This window comes from Macrosteles quadrilineatus, unplaced genomic scaffold, assembly GCF_028750875.1.
Source record: "Macrosteles quadrilineatus isolate MER2022 unplaced genomic scaffold, UCM_ALF_1.0 Scaffold_2__2_contigs__length_208266976, whole genome shotgun sequence".
Classification (NCBI taxonomy): domain Eukaryota; kingdom Metazoa; phylum Arthropoda; class Insecta; order Hemiptera; family Cicadellidae; genus Macrosteles; species Macrosteles quadrilineatus.
The window spans coordinates 111618456-111640269 of record NW_026542595.1 but is presented as its reverse complement, the minus strand read 5'-3'; the positions used below and the strand labels follow the sequence as shown (position 1 = coordinate 111640269).

The 21814-nt window shown below is 34.5% G+C and overlaps 1 protein-coding gene across 3 annotated transcripts in view; it reads right to left on the bottom strand.

Moving 5' to 3' along the window:
- The window catches only part of LOC128985805 (probable serine/threonine-protein kinase kinX), a 173720-nt gene that overhangs the window by 38929 nt on the left and 112977 nt on the right, over positions 1–21814 (bottom strand). For 2 of the 3 annotated variants that reach the window (XM_054405688.1, XM_054405690.1), the window contains exon 3: positions 19983–20023. The exons of the other annotated variant lie outside the window; for it this stretch is intronic. The gene's annotated coding sequence lies outside the window, so the exon portion shown is untranslated. The remainder of the gene's footprint in view (positions 1–19982; positions 20024–21814) is intronic. 3 annotated transcript variants of the gene reach the window in all.

Here is a 21814-nt window from a genome sequence, read left to right as displayed (position 1 = left end):
AAAAAAATAAGTCTCTTCTCTATTCGTATCTACATAATTAGAATTTCTTCAATACGAGTTTAACACAAACAACTTAAAAATATGTTACACTCTCTTGGGATCAAAGAAATACGTAATACAATAAAGGGTCCATCATATTAAGATCGCACTACAATTTAAATAAACAACCAACACACAAAGCTGTAGTTAAGACCCAGCAAGTAAGCTGTGAAAGCTTTTTATACATGTTTGTTTACATAGTTAAGGTGACAAAAGAAAACGTGGGTTTTGTTCTTGTCCCACGGGGAACGCATTATCTTTGTACATTTACTTTTTGTGCAACGCTAGATAAGTTAACAATAACCATTAAGGTGTGTAACCATTAAGGCGTTTAAGTGTCAAAGTTTACTGAAGGAAAGAAAATGTGGGTAATTTTGTTTCAGTACAAAAGTAAACTTAAGTTTGTCTTGTATATTTTATGGTGCATTGCTGACAACAAAAAGTACTGCTGTCGGTCTATGTTTATTTTATTTGTCTATGGTCATATCCTCCTTTTTATCTAACCTCTCATTTCTCCTTGTTTTATCCTTTTGTTGTTTTGCCTGTTGATTTCAGATAATGGACTATCCAGATAGTACAGGGAGCGGCAAAATGATCTGACGGTTTTCTTTGCCGCCCTGTTGAGCGAGTGAGTGGTGGAGGGTGGTGGGAACAGGGGCGTGTAGAATCTGAGTCTCAAAAGTAGCCAATAGGCGTCGAAGTCTTGATACGAGAAGCGATACTTCTGGACCGTCATTATTTGAACCCAGGAAATCAAAATCAGCAAGATGGGTTAATCCAAACCGTTTACACCCCCCTTCACCCTGAAGGCGTTTGCCTTCATAAAGCTATAACTTTCTATACCATATTGAAAGTAAAATCTAAATTAATTAAAAGTGGGACCAAAGCTATCGGAAAATAGTATATACACATCATACAATTTTCACCCCTCCTCGCTCTTCTATCCAAAATCTAGTAAGTATCAAATTTATTTTTAAACAAGATCCAGGCTGGATAAATGGCGACTGCACTCTCTCGCATTATGGTTACGATGTTTAATTAAATGCTGTTACGTAGAAATATTTTTTTCTTCTACAATCTTTTCAGATTCGTCGATTTTACAGTCAATTTTAGGGCAAACATCCGGAAGGAAGAACTACCACCCTACTATTAGGTAGTATTTAATAAAAATTAATGTTTTTTTCAAAAAAAAAAAAAAATAAAATAATTTTGAGTTTGTTATTATTATTATTTTTAAAGTGTCTTCTGAAAATTTTAATTATAAATAAAAGTAACAACTTCATGAGTGGTATGTTATTTTCCTAAAATGTAATTAATTACAAATTAACATAATTAATAATAGTTATTATGAATAGAATAGGTGTAAGAACGTTGTAGAACAAATTTTTCAACATGACTATCTCTCTGGATACTCTACATATCTGAATTTGGTCTTGCTCGGTCATGTGACAAATCTTTTAACTATCTAGTTTTGCATCATAAAGGACTTTCTACCTCGAAGAGTTTGAAGTAGAAGATCATTTTGTTCAATTTAGACTGCACTTTCAGGTGGTTCATTTGAATAATCAATCTCCATTTGTAGAGTAGCAGTTTCTATCAGTTTTTTCCCCAGTATTCTTGTCACTGTCGCCTACTACTGGGCCTAGTCGTGATGTAATATTTCTTACCATCTACCCAATCGGATTCGTTAAGCATAAATTCTTCAGAGGAGAGAGAGAGAATACTTGATTATCGAGATCGCTGTAGTATTTATTTGGAGACATACCTTACTTCTTTAGGTGAAATGGAAGATACCATAATGGCATATTATACTGATGATTCAGAAAATTCAACAATCCATGGTTCCGACCTAGAAACTCAAAGAAAGCTAGTTCAGACTAGACCAGATATCTGAATTTGGTCTTGCTCGGTTATGTGAAAAATCTTGTCACTATCTAGTTTTGTATCATAAAGGACTTTTAACTTCTTGTGATTCTTCACTCTGAGAGGATTGTCGACTTGTTTGGGGACGTGGTAAATTATCATCAACATCGTCCTGTGAAGAATCAGTCAGTGTAATGATTGTCTGGTCTAGCTTTCTTTGAATTTTTAGGTCGGTCAATATAGGTTCAGTCTGAGAGGTTTGTTGACTTGCTTGGAGACGTGGTAAATTATCATCCACATCATCCTGGGAAGAATCAGTCAGTGTCATGATAGTCTGTTTGGGGACGTGGTAAATTATAATCCACATCATCCTGGGAAGAATCAGTCAGTGTCATGATAGTCTGGTTGGGGACGTGGTAAATTATCATCCACATCGTCCTGGGAAGAATCAGTCAGTGTTTCCCCAAGCAAGTCGACAATCCTCTCAGACTGAACCTATATTAACCGACCTAATAATTCAATGAAAGCTGGACCAGACATCATTACACTGACTGATTCTTCACAGGATGATTTTGATGAAATTTACCACGTCCCCAAGCAAGTCGACAATCCTCTCAGACTGAACCTATATTGACCGACCTAAAAATTCAAAGAAAGCTAGACCAGACAATCATTACACTGACTGATTCTTCACAGGATGATTTTGATGATAATTTACCACGTCCCCAAGCAAGTCGACAATCCTCTCAGACTGAAGAATCAGAAGAAGTTAAAGTCCTTTATGATACAAAACTAGATAGTGAAAAGATGTTTCACATGACCGAGCAAGACCAAATTCAGATATATGGTCCGGTCTGAACTAGCTTTCTTTGAGTTTCTAGGTCGGAATCATGGATTGTTGAATTTTCTGAATCATCAGTATAATATGCCTTTATGGTATCTTCCATTTCACCTAAAGAAGTAAGGTATGTCTCCAAATAAATACTACAGCGATCTCGATAATCAAGTATTCTCTCTCTCTCCTCTGAAGAATTTAAATGCTTAACGAATCCGATTGGGTAGAAGGTAAGAAACATTACATCACGACTAGGCCCAGTAGTAGGCGACAATTACGAGAATACTGGGGAAGAAAACCTGATGGAAACTGCTACTCTACAAATGGAGATTGATTATTCAAATGAACCACCTGAAAATGCAGTCTAAATTGAACAAAATAATCTTCTACTTCAAACTCCTCTCGAGGTAGAAAGTCCTTTTTTATGATGCAAAACTAGATAGTGAAAAGATTTGTCAAATGACCGAGCAAGACCAAATTCAGATATGTAGAGTATCCAGAGAGACAGTTCTGTTGAAAATTTTGTTCTAAAACGTTCTTACACCTATTCTATTCATAATAACTATTATTAATTATGTTAATTTGTAATTAATTTACATTTTATTTACATTTTAGGAAAATAACATACCACTCATGAAGTTGTTACGTTTATTTATAACTACAATTTTCAGAAGAAACTTTAAAAATGATAATAATAACAAACTCAAAAACATTTTTTTTTTTAGAAAAAAACATATTAATTTTTGTTAAATACTACCTAATAGTAGGGTGGTAGTTCTTCCTTCCGGATGTTTGCCCTAAAATTGTAAAATGGACAAATCTTAAAATATTGTAGAAGAAAAAATTATTACTAAGTAACAGCATTTAATTAAACATCGTACCCATAATGCGAGAGAGTGCAGGCGGCATTTTATCCAGCCTTGATCTTGGATCTTGAATAGTTATTTGTGTAACTAGTGGTGAAAGTGGCACTTTGCTGCACACGAGAGCAATGTTTACGCACGAGCCGCAGGCGAGTGTGGAATGATCTCGAGTGCAGCAAAGGCCTTTTTCACTCGTGTTACACATTATATTTTTCCTACAGTCACTATAAAGCATATAAATAATTAGTCTTTCAAACACTATGCAACATGTTTTTAGGTTCAGCTGGCAACACAAATGGTGCCCTAGAGAAAGTAGTACCCGCGGTCCATATCACTCCGCTATTTTTCCTCGGCAAGAAATGTGCTCCGCGTTTTGAGAAAATAGTTCCGTATGTTTTTGTAATTTGAAGTGGTTTCCGCGCCTAAAAAAAATGCTTAAAAGGTATTTTCTTGTTTATTAAGGTCGTAGGAAGGTTTTAAAAACGTTTAAAAGAAAAGCCCAGAAAGTTCAGAAATACCGAAACTATAAACACGAAATGACAGGTTAAATCGTAGTTATAATAGTCAATCAGCTGCTCATAGTATAATTATCTTTAAGTGTTGCCAACCTATTTCCAAGCGTACACGGATTACGTGCATAATGGAACCACGCTGTTTTGTGTTGTTTCGTTGGAATCCTGATGTGCGGCAAAGTATAAACCGTACGGCAAAGTATAAATATGCAGCAATTAGCAGCTTTCTGTACTATAAACAGTACAAGGAAGCCAACTTTGTCGGGTGACTGTAGGAAATAGTTATTTGTGTAACTAGTGGTGAAAGTGGCACTTTGCTGCACACGAGAGCAATGTTTACGCACGAGCCGCAGGCGAGTGTGGAATGATCTCGAGTGCAGCAAAGGCCTTTTTCACTCGTGTTACACATTATATTTTTCCTACAGTTACTATAAAGCATATAAATAATTAGTCTTTCAAACACTATACAACACGTTTTTAGGTTCAGCTAGCAACACAAATGGTGCCCTAGAGAAAGTAGTACCCGCGGTCCGTATCACTCCGCTATTTTTCCTCGGCAAGAAATGTGCTCCGCGTTTTGAGAATATAGTTCCGTATGTTTTTGTAATTTGAAGTGGTTTCCGCGCCTAAAAAAAATGCTTTAATGGTATTTTCTTGTTTATTAAGATCGTAGGAATGTTTTAAAAACGTTTAAAAGAAAAGTCCAGAAGTTCAGAAATACCGAAACTATAAACACGAAGTGACAGGTTAAATCGTAGTTATAATAGTCAATCAGCTGCTCATAGTATTATTATCTTTAAGTGTTGCCAACCTATTTCCAAGCGTACACGGATTACGTGCATAATAGAACCACGCTGTTTTGTGTTGTTTCGTTGGAATCCTGATGTGCGGCAAAGTATAAACCGTGCGGCAAAGTATAAACCGTACGGCAAAGTATAAATATGCAGCAATTAGCAGCTTTCTGTACTATAAACAGTACAAGGAAGCCAACTTTGTCGGGTGACTGTAGGAAATAGTTATTTGTGTAACTAGTGGTGAAAGTGGCACTTTGCTGCACACGAGAGCAATGTTTACATGATCATGATCGAGAGCATGATCTCGAGTGCAGCAAAGGCCTTTTTCACTCGTGTTACACATTATATTTTTCCTACAGTCACTATAAAGCATATAAATAATTAGTCTTTCAAAAACTATGCAACACTTTTTTAGGTTCAGCTGGCAACCAAATGGTGCCCTTCAGAAAGTAGTACCCGCGGTCCGTATCACTCCGCTATTTTTCCTCGGCAAGAAATATGCTCCGCGTTTTGAGAATATAGTTCCGTATGTTTTTGTAATTTGAAGTGGTTTCCGCGCCTTAAAAAATGGTTTAAAGGTATTTTTCCTACAGTCACCCGACAAAGTTGGCTTCCCTGTACTGTTTATAGTACAGAAAGCTGCTAATTGCTGCATATTTATACTTTGCCGTACGGTTTATACTTTGCCGCACATCAGGATTCCAACCAAACAACACAAAACAGCGTGGTTTTATTATGCACGTAATCCGTGTACGCTTGGAAATAGGTTGGCAACACTTAAAGATAATAATTCTATGAGCAGCTGATTGACTATTATAACTACGATTTAACCTGTCATTTCGTGTTTATAGTTTCGGTATTTCTGAACTTTCTGGACTTTTCTTATAAACGTTTTTAAAACATTCCTACGATCTTAATAAACAAGAAAATACCTTTAAAGCATTTTTTTAGGCGCGGAAACCACTTCAAATTACTAAAACATACGGAACTATATTCTCAAAACGCGGAGCACATTTCTTGCCGAGGAAAAATAGCGGAGTGATACGGACTGCGGGTACTACTTTCTCTAGGGCACCATTTGTGTTGCCAGCTGAACCTAAAAAAGTGTTGTATGGTGTTTGAAAGACTAATTATTTATATGCTTTATAGTGACTGTAGGAAAAATATAATGTGTAACACGAGTGAAAAAGGCCTTTGCTGCACTCGAGATCATTCCGCACTCGCCTGCGGCTCGTGCGTAAACATTGCTCTCGTGTGTAGCAAAGTGCCACTTTCACCACTAGTTACACAAATAAATATTCTTGTTTGTTAAGATCGTAGGAATATTTTAAAAACGTTTAAAAGAAAAGTCCAGAAAGTTCAGAAATACCGAAACGATAAACACGAAAGTAGTTATAATAGTCAATCAGCTGCTCATAGTATTATTATTTTTAAAGTGTTGCCAACCTATTTCCAAGCGTACACGGATTACGTGCATAATAGAACCACGCTGTTTTGTGTTGTTTCGTTGGAATCCTGATGTGCGGCAAAGTATAAACCGTACGGCAAAGTATACAAAGCCTATTCAGGACATACCTTGCTGATCGAAGACAGGCAGTTTGCATAGGCAATACCTGGTCCTCTGTCCTATCCACTAACTGTGGAGTACCTCAGGGCTCAGTATTAGGTCCTCTCCTGTTCCTCATTGCCATCAATGACCTGCCCTTCAGCCTCAACTGTGAAGCATATTTGTATGCAGACGATACCACCATTCTAAGTAAGGGTGCAGATGTAACGCAGCTTGTAGCTGCAGTGGAAAGTAGCCTAAGTTTGACCTCTGAATGGTTTGCAGCAAATAAATTCCTTGTCAACGAGGACAAAACACAGTCTATGCTATTTAGCTTGCGGCCTATACCTCAAATGGAGGAAACTATAAAAAACAACTCAAATGTTAAGATTCTTGGAGTAATTGTTGATCCCCAACTAACTTGGAACTCCCAGGTACAACATATATGCACAAGATTAAGTAGGCTTACTTTTTTATTTAGAAAATTAAGGAACCTTCTGCCTCTAAATCATCTCAAAAATGTTTACTTTGCACTTGTCCAGTCAATTCTAAGCTACGGGATAATCCTTTGGGGAAATAGTTACCACATCAATGATGTTCTTGTTGCCCAAAAAGAGATTATTAGAACTATATTTAACAAAGATCAAAATGAACATTGTAAACCATTATTTATTAACTTTAATGCTTTGACTGTGATAAACCTTTATATTTATAATGTGTTGTTATCTAGTTTTAAGTTGCATGAAACCTTTGCTCTAAGGGGTGATTTTCATTGCTTTGACACTAGGAAAAGAGAAAACCTTGACATTCCTTTTACAAGACTGGAAAAGATTAAAAGAAGCCATATTATTATGGGTAGGAAGTTGTGGAACAAACTATCGCCAAGAATAATTCAACTCCCTTACAATAGTTTTAAGAATGCAATTTATGAATGGCTTGTCAGAAACCCCATGTATAAGATTGATGAGTTTTTTGCTCTACAACCAATGACATAACCTTAAATGATTATTTAATACCAGCCTTGCATGTATTTTCAGCCTGTCTATAGCTTATCTGCTTTTGTATGATTATTTATTTGCATGATTTGTAATAATTCTTTATTATTACTATTAGTTGCTTGAACTTGACTTGTGCCTCTACCAGCATGTATTTATATAATTTGACTGTGTCTCATGCATTTATATAATGTCTATAGACGAATAAATATCATTTCATTTCATCATTTTTCATTTCATATAAATATGCAGCAATTAGCAGCTTTCTGTACTATAAACAGTACAAGGAAGCCAACTTTGTCGGGTGACTGTAGGAAATAGTTATTTGTGTAACTAGTGGTGAAAGTGGCACTTTGCTGCACACGAGAGCAATGTTTACATGATCATGATCGAGAGCATGATCTCGAGTGCAGCAAAGGCCTTTTTCACTCGTGTTACACATTATATTTTTCCTACAGTCACTATAAAGCATATAAATAATTAGTCTTTCAAACACTATGCAACACTTTTTTAGGTTCAGCTGGCAACCAAATGGTGCCCTTCAGAAAGTAGTACCCGCGGTCCGTATCACTCCGCTATTTTTCCTCGGCAAGAAATATGCTCCGCGTTTTGAGAATATAGTTCCGTATGTTTTTGTAATTTGAAGTGGTTTCCGCGCCTTAAAAAATGGTTTAAAGGTATTTTTCCTACAGTCACCCGACAAAGTTGGCTTCCCTGTACTGTTTATAGTACAGAAAGCTGCTAATTGCTGCATATTTATACTTTGCCGTACGGTTTATACTTTGCCGCACATCAGGATTCCAACCAAACAACACAAAACAGCGTGGTTTTATTATGCACGTAATCCGTGTACGCTTGGAAATAGGTTGGCAACACTTAAAGATAATAATTCTATGAGCAGCTGATTGACTATTATAACTACGATTTAACCTGTCATTTCGTGTTTATAGTTTCGGTATTTCTGAACTTTCTGGACTTTTCTTATAAACGTTTTTAAAACATTCCTACGATCTTAATAAACAAGAAAATACCTTTAAAGCATTTTTTTAGGCGCGGAAACCACTTCAAATTACTAAAACATACGGAACTATATTCTCAAAACGCGGAGCACATTTCTTGCCGAGGAAAAATAGCGGAGTGATACGGACTGCGGGTACTACTTTCTCTAGGGCACCATTTGTGTTGCCAGCTGAACCTAAAAAAGTGTTGTATGGTGTTTGAAAGACTAATTATTTATATGCTTTATAGTGACTGTAGGAAAAATATAATGTGTAACACGAGTGAAAAAGGCCTTTGCTGCACTCGAGATCATTCCGCACTCGCCTGCGGCTCGTGCGTAAACATTGCTCTCGTGTGTAGCAAAGTGCCACTTTCACCACTAGTTACACAAATAAATATTCTTGTTTGTTAAGATCGTAGGAATATTTTAAAAACGTTTAAAAGAAAAGTCCAGAAAGTTCAGAAATACCGAAACGATAAACACGAAAGTAGTTATAATAGTCAATCAGCTGCTCATAGTATTATTATTTTTAAAGTGTTGCCAACCTATTTCCAAGCGTACACGGATTACGTGCATAATAGAACCACGCTGTTTTGTGTTGTTTCGTTGGAATCCTGATGTGCGGCAAAGTATAAACCGTACGGCAAAGTATACAAAGCCTATTCAGGACATACCTTGCTGATCGAAGACAGGCAGTTTGCATAGGCAATACCTGGTCCTCTGTCCTATCCACTAACTGTGGAGTACCTCAGGGCTCAGTATTAGGTCCTCTCCTGTTCCTCATTGCCATCAATGACCTGCCCTTCAGCCTCAACTGTGAAGCATATTTGTATGCAGACGATACCACCATTCTAAGTAAGGGTGCAGATGTAACGCAGCTTGTAGCTGCAGTGGAAAGTAGCCTAAGTTTGACCTCTGAATGGTTTGCAGCAAATAAATTCCTTGTCAACGAGGACAAAACACAGTCTATGCTATTTAGCTTGCGGCCTATACCTCAAATGGAGGAAACTATAAAAAACAACTCAAATGTTAAGATTCTTGGAGTAATTGTTGATCCCCAACTAACTTGGAACTCCCAGGTACAACATATATGCACAAGATTAAGTAGGCTTACTTTTTTATTTAGAAAATTAAGGAACCTTCTGCCTCTAAATCATCTCAAAAATGTTTACTTTGCACTTGTCCAGTCAATTCTAAGCTACGGGATAATCCTTTGGGGAAATAGTTACCACATCAATGATGTTCTTGTTGCCCAAAAAGAGATTATTAGAACTATATTTAACAAAGATCAAAATGAACATTGTAAACCATTATTTATTAACTTTAATGCTTTGACTGTGATAAACCTTTATATTTATAATGTGTTGTTATCTAGTTTTAAGTTGCATGAAACCTTTGCTCTAAGGGGTGATTTTCATTGCTTTGACACTAGGAAAAGAGAAAACCTTGACATTCCTTTTACAAGACTGGAAAAGATTAAAAGAAGCCATATTATTATGGGTAGAAAGTTGTGGAACAAACTATCGCCAAGAATAATTCAACTCCCTTACAATAGTTTTAAGAATGCAATTTATGAATGGCTTGTCAGAAACCCCATGTATAAGATTGATGAGTTTTTTGCTCTACAACCAATGACATAACCTTAAATGATTATTTAATACCAGCCTTGCATGTATTTTCAGCCTGTCTATAGCTTATCTGCTTTTGTATGATTATTTATTTGCATGATTTGTAATAATTCTTTATTATTACTATTAGTTGCTTGAACTTGACTTGTGCCTCTACCAGCATGTATTTATATAATTTGACTGTGTCTCATGCATTTATATAATGTCTATAGACGAATAAATATCATTTCATTTCATCATTTTTCATTTCATATAAATATGCAGCAATTAGCAGCTTTCTGTACTATAAACAGTACAAGGAAGCCAACTTTGTCGGGTGACTGTAGGAAATAGTTATTTGTGTAACTAGTGGTGAAAGTGGCACTTTGCTGCACACGAGAGCAATGTTTACATGATCATGATCGAGAGCATGATCTCGAGTGCAGCAAAGGCCTTTTTCACTCGTGTTACACATTATATTTTTCCTACAGTCACTATAAAGCATATAAATAATTAGTCTTTCAAAAACTATGCAACACTTTTTTAGGTTCAGCTGGCAACCAAATGGTGCCCTTCAGAAAGTAGTACCCGCGGTCCGTATCACTCCGCTATTTTTCCTCGGCAAGAAATATGCTCCGCGTTTTGAGAATATAGTTCCGTATGTTTTTGTAATTTGAAGTGGTTTCCGCGCCTTAAAAAATGGTTTAAAGGTATTTTTCCTACAGTCACCCGACAAAGTTGGCTTCCCTGTACTGTTTATAGTACAGAAAGCTGCTAATTGCTGCATATTTATACTTTGCCGTACGGTTTATACTTTGCCGCACATCAGGATTCCAACCAAACAACACAAAACAGCGTGGTTTTATTATGCACGTAATCCGTGTACGCTTGGAAATAGGTTGGCAACACTTAAAGATAATAATTCTATGAGCAGCTGATTGACTATTATAACTACGATTTAACCTGTCATTTCGTGTTTATAGTTTCGGTATTTCTGAACTTTCTGGACTTTTCTTATAAACGTTTTTAAAACATTCCTACGATCTTAATAAACAAGAAAATACCTTTAAAGCATTTTTTTAGGCGCGGAAACCACTTCAAATTACTAAAACATACGGAACTATATTCTCAAAACGCGGAGCACATTTCTTGCCGAGGAAAAATAGCGGAGTGATACGGACTGCGGGTACTACTTTCTCTAGGGCACCATTTGTGTTGCCAGCTGAACCTAAAAAAGTGTTGTATGGTGTTTGAAAGACTAATTATTTATATGCTTTATAGTGACTGTAGGAAAAATATAATGTGTAACACGAGTGAAAAAGGCCTTTGCTGCACTCGAGATCATTCCGCACTCGCCTGCGGCTCGTGCGTAAACATTGCTCTCGTGTGTAGCAAAGTGCCACTTTCACCACTAGTTACACAAATAAATATTCTTGTTTGTTAAGATCGTAGGAATATTTTAAAAACGTTTAAAAGAAAAGTCCAGAAAGTTCAGAAATACCGAAACGATAAACACGAAAGTAGTTATAATAGTCAATCAGCTGCTCATAGTATTATTATTTTTAAAGTGTTGCCAACCTATTTCCAAGCGTACACGGATTACGTGCATAATAGAACCACGCTGTTTTGTGTTGTTTCGTTGGAATCCTGATGTGCGGCAAAGTATAAACCGTACGGCAAAGTATACAAAGCCTATTCAGGACATACCTTGCTGATCGAAGACAGGCAGTTTGCATAGGCAATACCTGGTCCTCTGTCCTATCCACTAACTGTGGAGTACCTCAGGGCTCAGTATTAGGTCCTCTCCTGTTCCTCATTGCCATCAATGACCTGCCCTTCAGCCTCAACTGTGAAGCATATTTGTATGCAGACGATACCACCATTCTAAGTAAGGGTGCAGATGTAACGCAGCTTGTAGCTGCAGTGGAAAGTAGCCTAAGTTTGACCTCTGAATGGTTTGCAGCAAATAAATTCCTTGTCAACGAGGACAAAACACAGTCTATGCTATTTAGCTTGCGGCCTATACCTCAAATGGAGGAAACTATAAAAAACAACTCAAATGTTAAGATTCTTGGAGTAATTGTTGATCCCCAACTAACTTGGAACTCCCAGGTACAACATATATGCACAAGATTAAGTAGGCTTACTTTTTTATTTAGAAAATTAAGGAACCTTCTGCCTCTAAATCATCTCAAAAATGTTTACTTTGCACTTGTCCAGTCAATTCTAAGCTACGGGATAATCCTTTGGGGAAATAGTTACCACATCAATGATGTTCTTGTTGCCCAAAAAGAGATTATTAGAACTATATTTAACAAAGATCAAAATGAACATTGTAAACCATTATTTATTAACTTTAATGCTTTGACTGTGATAAACCTTTATATTTATAATGTGTTGTTATCTAGTTTTAAGTTGCATGAAACCTTTGCTCTAAGGGGTGATTTTCATTGCTTTGACACTAGGAAAAGAGAAAACCTTGACATTCCTTTTACAAGACTGGAAAAGATTAAAAGAAGCCATATTATTATGGGTAGAAAGTTGTGGAACAAACTATCGCCAAGAATAATTCAACTCCCTTACAATAGTTTTAAGAATGCAATTTATGAATGGCTTGTCAGAAACCCCATGTATAAGATTGATGAGTTTTTTGCTCTACAACCAATGACATAACCTTAAATGATTATTTAATACCAGCCTTGCATGTATTTTCAGCCTGTCTATAGCTTATCTGCTTTTGTATGATTATTTATTTGCATGATTTGTAATAATTCTTTATTATTACTATTAGTTGCTTGAACTTGACTTGTGCCTCTACCAGCATGTATTTATATAATTTGACTGTGTCTCATGCATTTATATAATGTCTATAGACGAATAAATATCATTTCATTTCATCATTTTTCATTTCATATAAATATGCAGCAATTAGCAGCTTTCTGTACTATAAACAGTACAAGGAAGCCAACTTTGTCAGGTGACTGTAGGAAAAATAAATTTGATACTAACTAGATTTAGGATAGAAGAGCGAGGGAGGCGTGAAAATTGTATAATGTGTATATACTTTGAGATTTTCCTATAGCTTTGTCCCACTTAAAATTAATTTAGATTTTACTTTCAATATGGTACAGAAAGTTATAGCTATATGAAGGCCAACGTCTTCAGGGTGAAGGGGGACGTAAACCGGTTGGATTAACCCATCCTGCTGGTTTTGATTTCCTGGGCTCAATGACAATGACGACAATACTAGGGAAGAAAAACTGGTGGAAACTGCTACTCTACAAATGGAGTATACAAATGAAAAAACCTGAAAATGCAGCCTCAATTGAACAAAATAATCTACTTCAAACTCCTCTCGAGGTAGAAATTTCTCCTCCTACAGTTACATTCAACCCACAGAAGGACAATTATTTAATCCTTTGTTAAGGTGATTTTACATAAGTCTACATGTTGAGAAATGTTATACAAGAGTCCCTTTTAATCCAAATGTGTATATCGATGTTATTATTAATCATATTAACCGTACCAAGTGTCTATATATTGCGGATGTCATTGAATTACGTGAGAATTAGTGTTTGTACTTTTATCTAGCCTAGGACATGGTTCTGACCAAAGTCTTCACATGTACTAAATTATTTATCCATCTATTACTACTCAATCCTTTTGCTATCAGCTACCGTTAATTCTCAAATATCCACATCCATTTTGTATTTGTATGTTACAAATCTTACTTGACTTCAGAGTTTATTAAAACCTAATCCTTAGGTCAATTAATAATGAGTTTTATTTAAATAAATAAATTTTATTAATAAAACTCATACTAGTTTACACGTAGGTGTAAACTAGCTGTTCTGAATTGTACACAGTTTTAACTGACTACTCAATTCCCGTACGTAGGACGGGCTAGCATCTCGTTTAGCTTAAATGTAAAATACTTGTAGTAATTTGAACTTGAATTCTTTATTTTGTTGTGTTAGTGTTATTTCACATAATAACAACAGTACATTTAATTCCATCCAACAGAATTTTTGTTGGAAATGTGCAATGTTGAATTATGTTTAAAAGTACCAATTATTAGATTGCAAATTACATTAATTGTTGAATGAAATGCACAGGAGCATTTAATTTCATCCAATTGAATTTTGGAAATGCGTAAGATTTTAACAGATTCAAACACCATTTCCTAGTATTGTGGTAATTTTGTTATAGTTTTATTATAGTTTTTATAGTTTTATTATAGTTTTATAGTTATTATAATTATTATAGTTATATTATTATAGTTATAATAGTTATTATAGTTTTATTATAGTTTTGTTAGTATTAGGTTATAGTTTCACATTTTGCATTTCCCATTACTGTATTTAGCTTTTATCTTTGTATATATTGAATGATTTATAAAAAAAGACCATACTGACATATGCGTTTTGTTCCAGGTCGAGAGGACGCCAGGAAATATGTTAAGGAGACCGAAGGGAAAATCTTTCGTTTAATTTTTTTAATTCCAAATTCTTAATTTCCAAATTTTTTGTGTTTTTTTTTTAAATGATTAAATTACTTTGTTGCGCACTTCCACGACTTTCAATTTAGTGGGGTCGTATAGCTGCATATAGTGGCAGAATATTTCAGTTCTGGCAGAGAGGCTGCAATTGTAGGTGGTTATAGTATACAAGTTTCTGAACCTAAAACCGCCCAAACCCCAATTTTTAAGGACCTCGGTCGTCCGTAATGACGTAATCAAAATGGCGGCCGTAAGAGGATGCTGGGTCCCCATGAATTGGCTATAACGACCGAATGCCTGAACCGATTTTTATGAAATTTGGTACACAAGTGCTTGAATACATTATCTCGGCCTGGGTTGAAAATGGTCAAGTTTCATCAAGTCATTTCAAAATGGCGGCCGTTAAAAGCAAAAATAAAAAATAATCTTTCAGTGTTTTGTGTTCTCAACTCCCTCCAGAGATCTGCAGCAACCTATTCACTTTCCTTGCAATCAAAGGTTGCACTGCCGTCTCTGCATTTCATGGAATAGGCAAAATACCCCCACCACAGCCAACCTGCAGATTAAGTGAGTTTCAATTTCCCTAATTTTATTTTCAATTAAATCAATTTCAATAACATTAGGTTTCATGAGTACCTAGGTTTGCTGCTACAAGGAGGTTAATAAAGTGAGTTTTTATTAATACATTAATAGCTTAGTTTAAAATAAATAAATTTGCCATGTTTCAAAAAATGTAATCAAGCAAACTACAACACTCAATAAAACAACAAATAGATGAATCCACCACCAGAAAATGCTGCCTCGATAAGGTCAAATAAGGTTTTTGTGTAATCATATTCTATAAACATTTTCATAATTCTGTATCTACCATTAGTCAGTATAATGCTAATATTGGAAATCTTTTTGCGTGGGAAAAAACTTAAGTAACTCTAATGTTTAATAAATAATTTGAAAGAATCTGAAAGCTTATGTGTGGTTCTATTTTTATTACAAATTGAATGAAACACCTATACATTGACATTACAAACGGTGATACTCAAATATTCTACACAGCATTTGTATAAATAGAAATGTTCAGTAGTTCTTCAAAGCCAACTTTCCACTCGGAATTGCCAAGTTGTAGGTAACGTTATGCAAGGAGAGGTGTTTGACGATGCGAGAGACGAAGCTTCTTAACAACTCCAAGTCGCGCAATTCTGGACGAGAACCAACTTGGCTGTCTTGCATTATGTATACTGCGGCCAACAATGACGTACACTTTAAATTCTGATGAGATTTTTAAATTTAATTAGACACTAAAATGCCTCTTTTAGGTCTATGAAATAAATTTTAAATTGTCATACAGTATGTAACCAACAGAACAAATAACAATGTGTATCTTAAGGAAACTTGTATGTATACAAGCACCGAAAATTAAGTTAGATTCACAATTAAAATTCTGGTGCTATTTAACATTTCAATGGTCGTTTAAGATTAGTTTAATGGTGTTAGAACTTTTTATTGTAAAATTGGGAGTAGTTGAGAAAATTAATACTCATTTATATATTTAAAAAAATTTGTTTTTCTTTTCCGAGTTCGTTTGGCTCTACTGCCAGACCGCTTTTCATGTTTAAGGTCTCACATTGAAGACATGCACGCAAAGATTTGACATCAATCATCGGTATATGTTTACCTACTGTTTTACTTGACCAAAAACATAATTTGAATCATTTGCGAATTCTTAGTTCAAATTAAGTTGTATTTCTCCAGTTTTTTCATTAGGTTTTTCTATGATTAAAAATCAATAGGTCCAGTATTATTCATGTTTTTTATAATGTTTTAGACTCAAAATAATTAGTAAATTATAGGCTTTAATTTGAGGTAGATTGTTTGAATCAGTTAAGCTCAAGATATTGTATTACTCAATCAAAAATTATAAATTTTATTAGTTCTTCTATATTATATAAATTTTAAATCTGCGGAACAGCATGGGTCCTCTAGTTAATAGTTGAAAATCAATTAAAAACAGCTGCACAATTTAATTTAAGTGTGTCTAAAAAACTCTTATGTGCATTGCGGCCAACAATTAAGTAGATTTTATATTGTAATGTAATTTAAAGTTTTAATGATATTGATAACATTTTTACTGATCCAGTGACTAAACTAAGGCCTACAAAAAACTACTCAAAGAGCCGCAAAAAATCTATCTGCCAACCAAATTTTCAACACTATCAATTCCAAATGACAATGCAGCAACATATTTCCTCACAATGTCCCATTTGTCCCTAGTTTAGCCTTTCACGGGGTTCAAGGTAGAGCACAGCTCATTGAATGCGAGTTTTAATTGTGACTTGAGCAACAAACAATGCAATGTGAGGCAAGTCGTCGATCAGCTGTTGCAACTAAACAATAAACACTTTGCCGGGTTCGCTGGACACAGCGGTATCTAGGGTATTCTAATGTGAACAGCTGTGTTCAACTTCCTGTGTTAAATGTGTGCATACAGAATGTAATGTATATTTTAAAGTATTCGTTCAAGAAATGGGTCTAACTGTGTTGGGTCTGAACAATATTTTGATAAATTATTTATTAAAATACTTTTAAAGAAATTCAAACAAAAATAACAAAAGAGGTTTGTGAAGTCCCTAAAAATATATGTTTTTTAGTTGGGATTTTTTTTCAAATATTTTTATTTAGTGGGCATATTTGTATTGTAAAATAGTGCATCGTCACTTAATGTTTCATTTAAATTAACTAAGATTCTTCACTGAATTTTAAGAAGTATGTATAACCTTATTAGCAATATTTATTATTATTAGCATTGCCGATGGAGTGAGATGACTCGTGTAGCTTCGTTACCAAGTTCAGTTATTTCGTTAATCAGAACCATTCATTAAAATCCCAAAAATCAAAGACAACTGGACCCAGTTCTTAACCATATACAACCTAACTTTTCAGTATTAATAGAGAAGCAATATAACCACACATATACCCAGCAGTATTTAAGGAATTTCAACCTACTAAACAAAGAACTACGATACCAAAAGACATGATCAAGAAAACCTTTATAACTAAAACAAAAACAACCAATTCTAAATATTTTTTTCAAACAACGTAGAACCAAGAAATGAAGTCAATACATTATGCAGTTTGTTAGGCTAGGAACACGTTTACCGGCGAAACCGCCGGACACCGGATCCGGCGTAACCGCCTGGAGGGTCAGAACACACCTTGCCTGCGAAAACTATGTTGCCGGATCCGGCGACAATAAAGTGCAATGAACACTGAATCAGTTGTGCCTTAGAAATGGTGCTGTCAAGACCTCAAAAGTTGGCTTTGCTGTGTTTGATCCACCACAGAAGGAAGAAAAAACACCGCCAAAGTATTTGGGTTCTTCCGATTCTGGAGAATAGACAGCTCCATGGAGCATTTTATACTCTATTTCTACATTTGAGGAATGACAAAAAAAGTTTTTTAATTATTTTCGAATGTCTGTTTCCACATTCGTTAGTTCATTTTACAGAAGATGCAAATACAAGGACAAGACACTTACATAAGACACTGAATTTATCCACAATGGATGCTAGCAGTTACGTTATTGTTTTCTCTGAAATAAAAATATTTACTCAAAGAGCTTAAAATCATCCTTTATGTAAACATACTCCATTCATATAACTGCCGCTATAAAGAGCATCATTAGTAATCCACCACAGTCGGGAGCACTTAACCTCTGTGGGTTTTATAGCTCTATAAATATCGAGAACATGTTGGTCCATCAGAGTGTAATGTGGACCATTTAGATAATGTGCATTAGACTCTTGTCACCAAATATACTCTGATGTTTGTGTACACAAAAGTCTGCCCATAATGTCAGAGATGAAAAGATTGCAAAGTATATTGTCAGAGGTTTTAGAATTTATATTGTAAATAAAAATATGTTAGATACGAAGCATGTGTTAGTTTAGTTAAAATTGGTTTCATACCGTTTAAAAAATTAAAGGGCGACAAAATTCGGTTTGATAATTTTAGATTTAAATAGATTAAATAGACCACATTTTAGAATTAAATAATCAGTAACAAAATTCTTTTTCCAAATCCTGTCTAATTCTTTAAATCATCTGTATATCTAAATTGTATTTATTTATACACAAACATACAATATAAACAACAGTTAAGTATTTAATGTATTTGAAGTTTCAAAATGGACTTATATCCGAAACATGTAACTTCTACTAAAAATATAATATTCAGGTTACTCAGTTGCACTTGTTTACTACTATAATTTAATATATCAGCAGCCCTATTATGTGAATACCTAAATTAAAAAATATTGTAAATAAATATCGTGTCCATAAAATTTTATTTTTAAAATGTCAACAGATTCTAATTTTAAAAATATATACAGGGTGTTTTTTTAAAAACTTGCATCTTTATTTATGTAAAAACCGCAATAGATAGAAATATGCAGTTTGCGGGAATCATCTATTGACGTAGGGGGACCAATTGTTTTGAATTCAACGTTACATTCACATTCCCCCCCTTTCCCCCCCTGCCACCAACTTATTTTTTTTAAATAGCGAGGTACCCCTTGTGACATATCAAATAAAAGAGCATAAAAAAAGAAAATGTTTGATGAAAAAAAATTGAAAATCGGTTCATAAATTTGTGAGATATTCCCCCCCTCACCCCCCCGGAACTTAATTTTTTTTTAATAGCAAAGTACCCCTTGTGACATATCAAATGAAAGAGCATAAAAAAAGAAAATTTTTGGTGAAAAAAAAATTAAAATCGGCCCATGAATTTGTGAGATAATCACCCCCCTTTTCCCCTACCCATAACTTGTTTTTTAATAGCAAGGTACCCGCCCTTGTGACATATCAAATGAAAAATAAATTTCGCCAAAATTTTTCTTTTTTCATGCTCTTTCATTTGATATGTCACAAGGGGTACTTTGCTATTAAAAAAAAAATTAAGTTCCGGGGGGGTGAGGGGGGAAATATCTCACAAATTTATGAACCGATTTTCAATTTTTTTTCATCAAAAATTTTCTTTTTTCATGCTCTTTTATTTGATATGTCACAAGGGGTACCTTGCTGTTTAAAAAAATTAAGTTGGGGGCAGGGGGGGAAAGGGGGGGAATGTGAATGTAACGTTGAATTCAAAACAATTGGTCCTCCTACGTCAATAGATGATTCCCGCAAACTGCATATTTCTATCTATTGCGGTTTTTACATAAATAAAGATGCAAGTTTTTAAAAAAACACCCTGTATATATCAATGAGTGACAATCTTAGCAGAATAAATTAAAGATAAGTGATTACAACGTTTTTTTACACATTTAAACAAGTAAAGCTCAATAGCACCTACGTTTAGAAAAATTACTGTACTAAAAAATAGGTACTGAACTATTACAATAATAGTTTTCCTAGTTTTTTTAAGTAATCAACTTACCAGTATTGACACTTCTCTTTATTCAGAAACAGCTCTTCAATCTAGAAAAGAAATTTCAATTAGTTGTAAATTATCTTTAGGCACTAGTTGTACCAAACATAAACAAATTTAAATTAGTACCAAGAATTTTATTATGTAATTAATGTTGTATAATTATCAACCATAAACTGTACGGTATCACAGTAAAATCCAACACGATTAACCTCTAACACGGTATTTATCGAAATATTCAACCTCTCTATATGAAGATCGCGGAAGTCGAGGAGATGACGTAATGTAAAATTCATTGTTGCTAAATACCATAATTAGAGGTTCAATATCAACCGAGTTATACAACTTCGAGCGAGAACTAACGATCAAAGGGGATTATGTAAAGTGGAATCACATTTGTGAACAGTCGAACTTGTCAGAGAGGATTGCAATAATACTGAGTGACGTGAATATCGAGCATAATCCATCGGGATATCGATGATAGTGTTAATCACTATTCGATTAAACTTTTCGATACAGGTTTTGATGAGTTCGACATAATCCACCCTTACATATCTGCGTTCGATTACTTTCAATAAATTATTTGAGGGATGAAAATAGTTCATGTTCCATGACTTAACCTATAAAAGGGTATTAAATAGTTGCAATGTAGAACTCAACGATGGTTGAAATTCAACGAAAAGGTGTTTTATATATATTGAAGTGGATTGAAAAGAAAACATATTCTAAGTAAGTTATTTGCTACTCTTACAAGGATGGTGAACTCTTGATATCTAATGTAAAGAAATATTTAAACGGTAAAGTTCTATTTTTCGCAGAACATTGTAGCCTTCTCATAATTTATGTAGCTAAGCTGATATAGTGCTTGTCTTACAATCAAAAGGTCGCTAGTTCAATCCTGAGAAAAGACAGTAGCTTATTGATGGTTCAAAAATTGGTTTAGCTGTTCCTGATCATTAGGTTTTAAATAAATGATCCTGGCTAGTAAAAAAGGTGATCTTAGTAACAAAGCTACACAGATCATCTCACACCATTCTACACTATACACTCATCCTTCACTCATATTTGGGTTAAAATACACACCTAGGTGGCGCCCCATCTAAATAAATGATAAATTATGATGATGAATGCATCTATGATCAATCCAACAATTTATCATATTGACTGTAAAACCTACAAAAAATAAGGAAATAATTTGACTCGATTGAAGAATATATCAAGAGTAATCTTAACATATGATAGGTTATGCTAACTAACATAAGCTACCTCATTACTTACAGAATACTTTGAAGAATATTTCATACATGCGAGTAATAACAATTCTTATGATAGCTGATGCCAACTATGTTTTGCCCCATGTCAAACTCATTATGTACAACCATGACTTATCCTCTATCCCACGACCCAACGTCAGCCTTGGATTGTCACTTCTTTGTCTATGTTGTGCAATCACATTGATCGCTGATATCTTATCAATAGAAGATCATATTGATCCTGACAGCTCTGTGATCTTCTGTGATACTCCGTTCTGCGTACGGGTACACTTTCACTGTTAACTTTGAAATTCATCGTGTTATTTTGATCAATCACATTTTTACGCACTAAATTTATCATAAAAAATTATTTTAACGATTTATTTGGAAGAAGTGAAAATAAAAAATAAACCATTTATGGCTGTAGAAGGTTTTAACTAAGATTTTCTTTTTTTTCTTTTAATATAATATTTGTATAAACATTTTTAAACCCAAACTTGTATTTTGATATACTATAAAATTAATAATAAGTACAAATAAATTGAGAGTTGTAAAATAAAATATGATAATATTAATTTTCACTGTTAA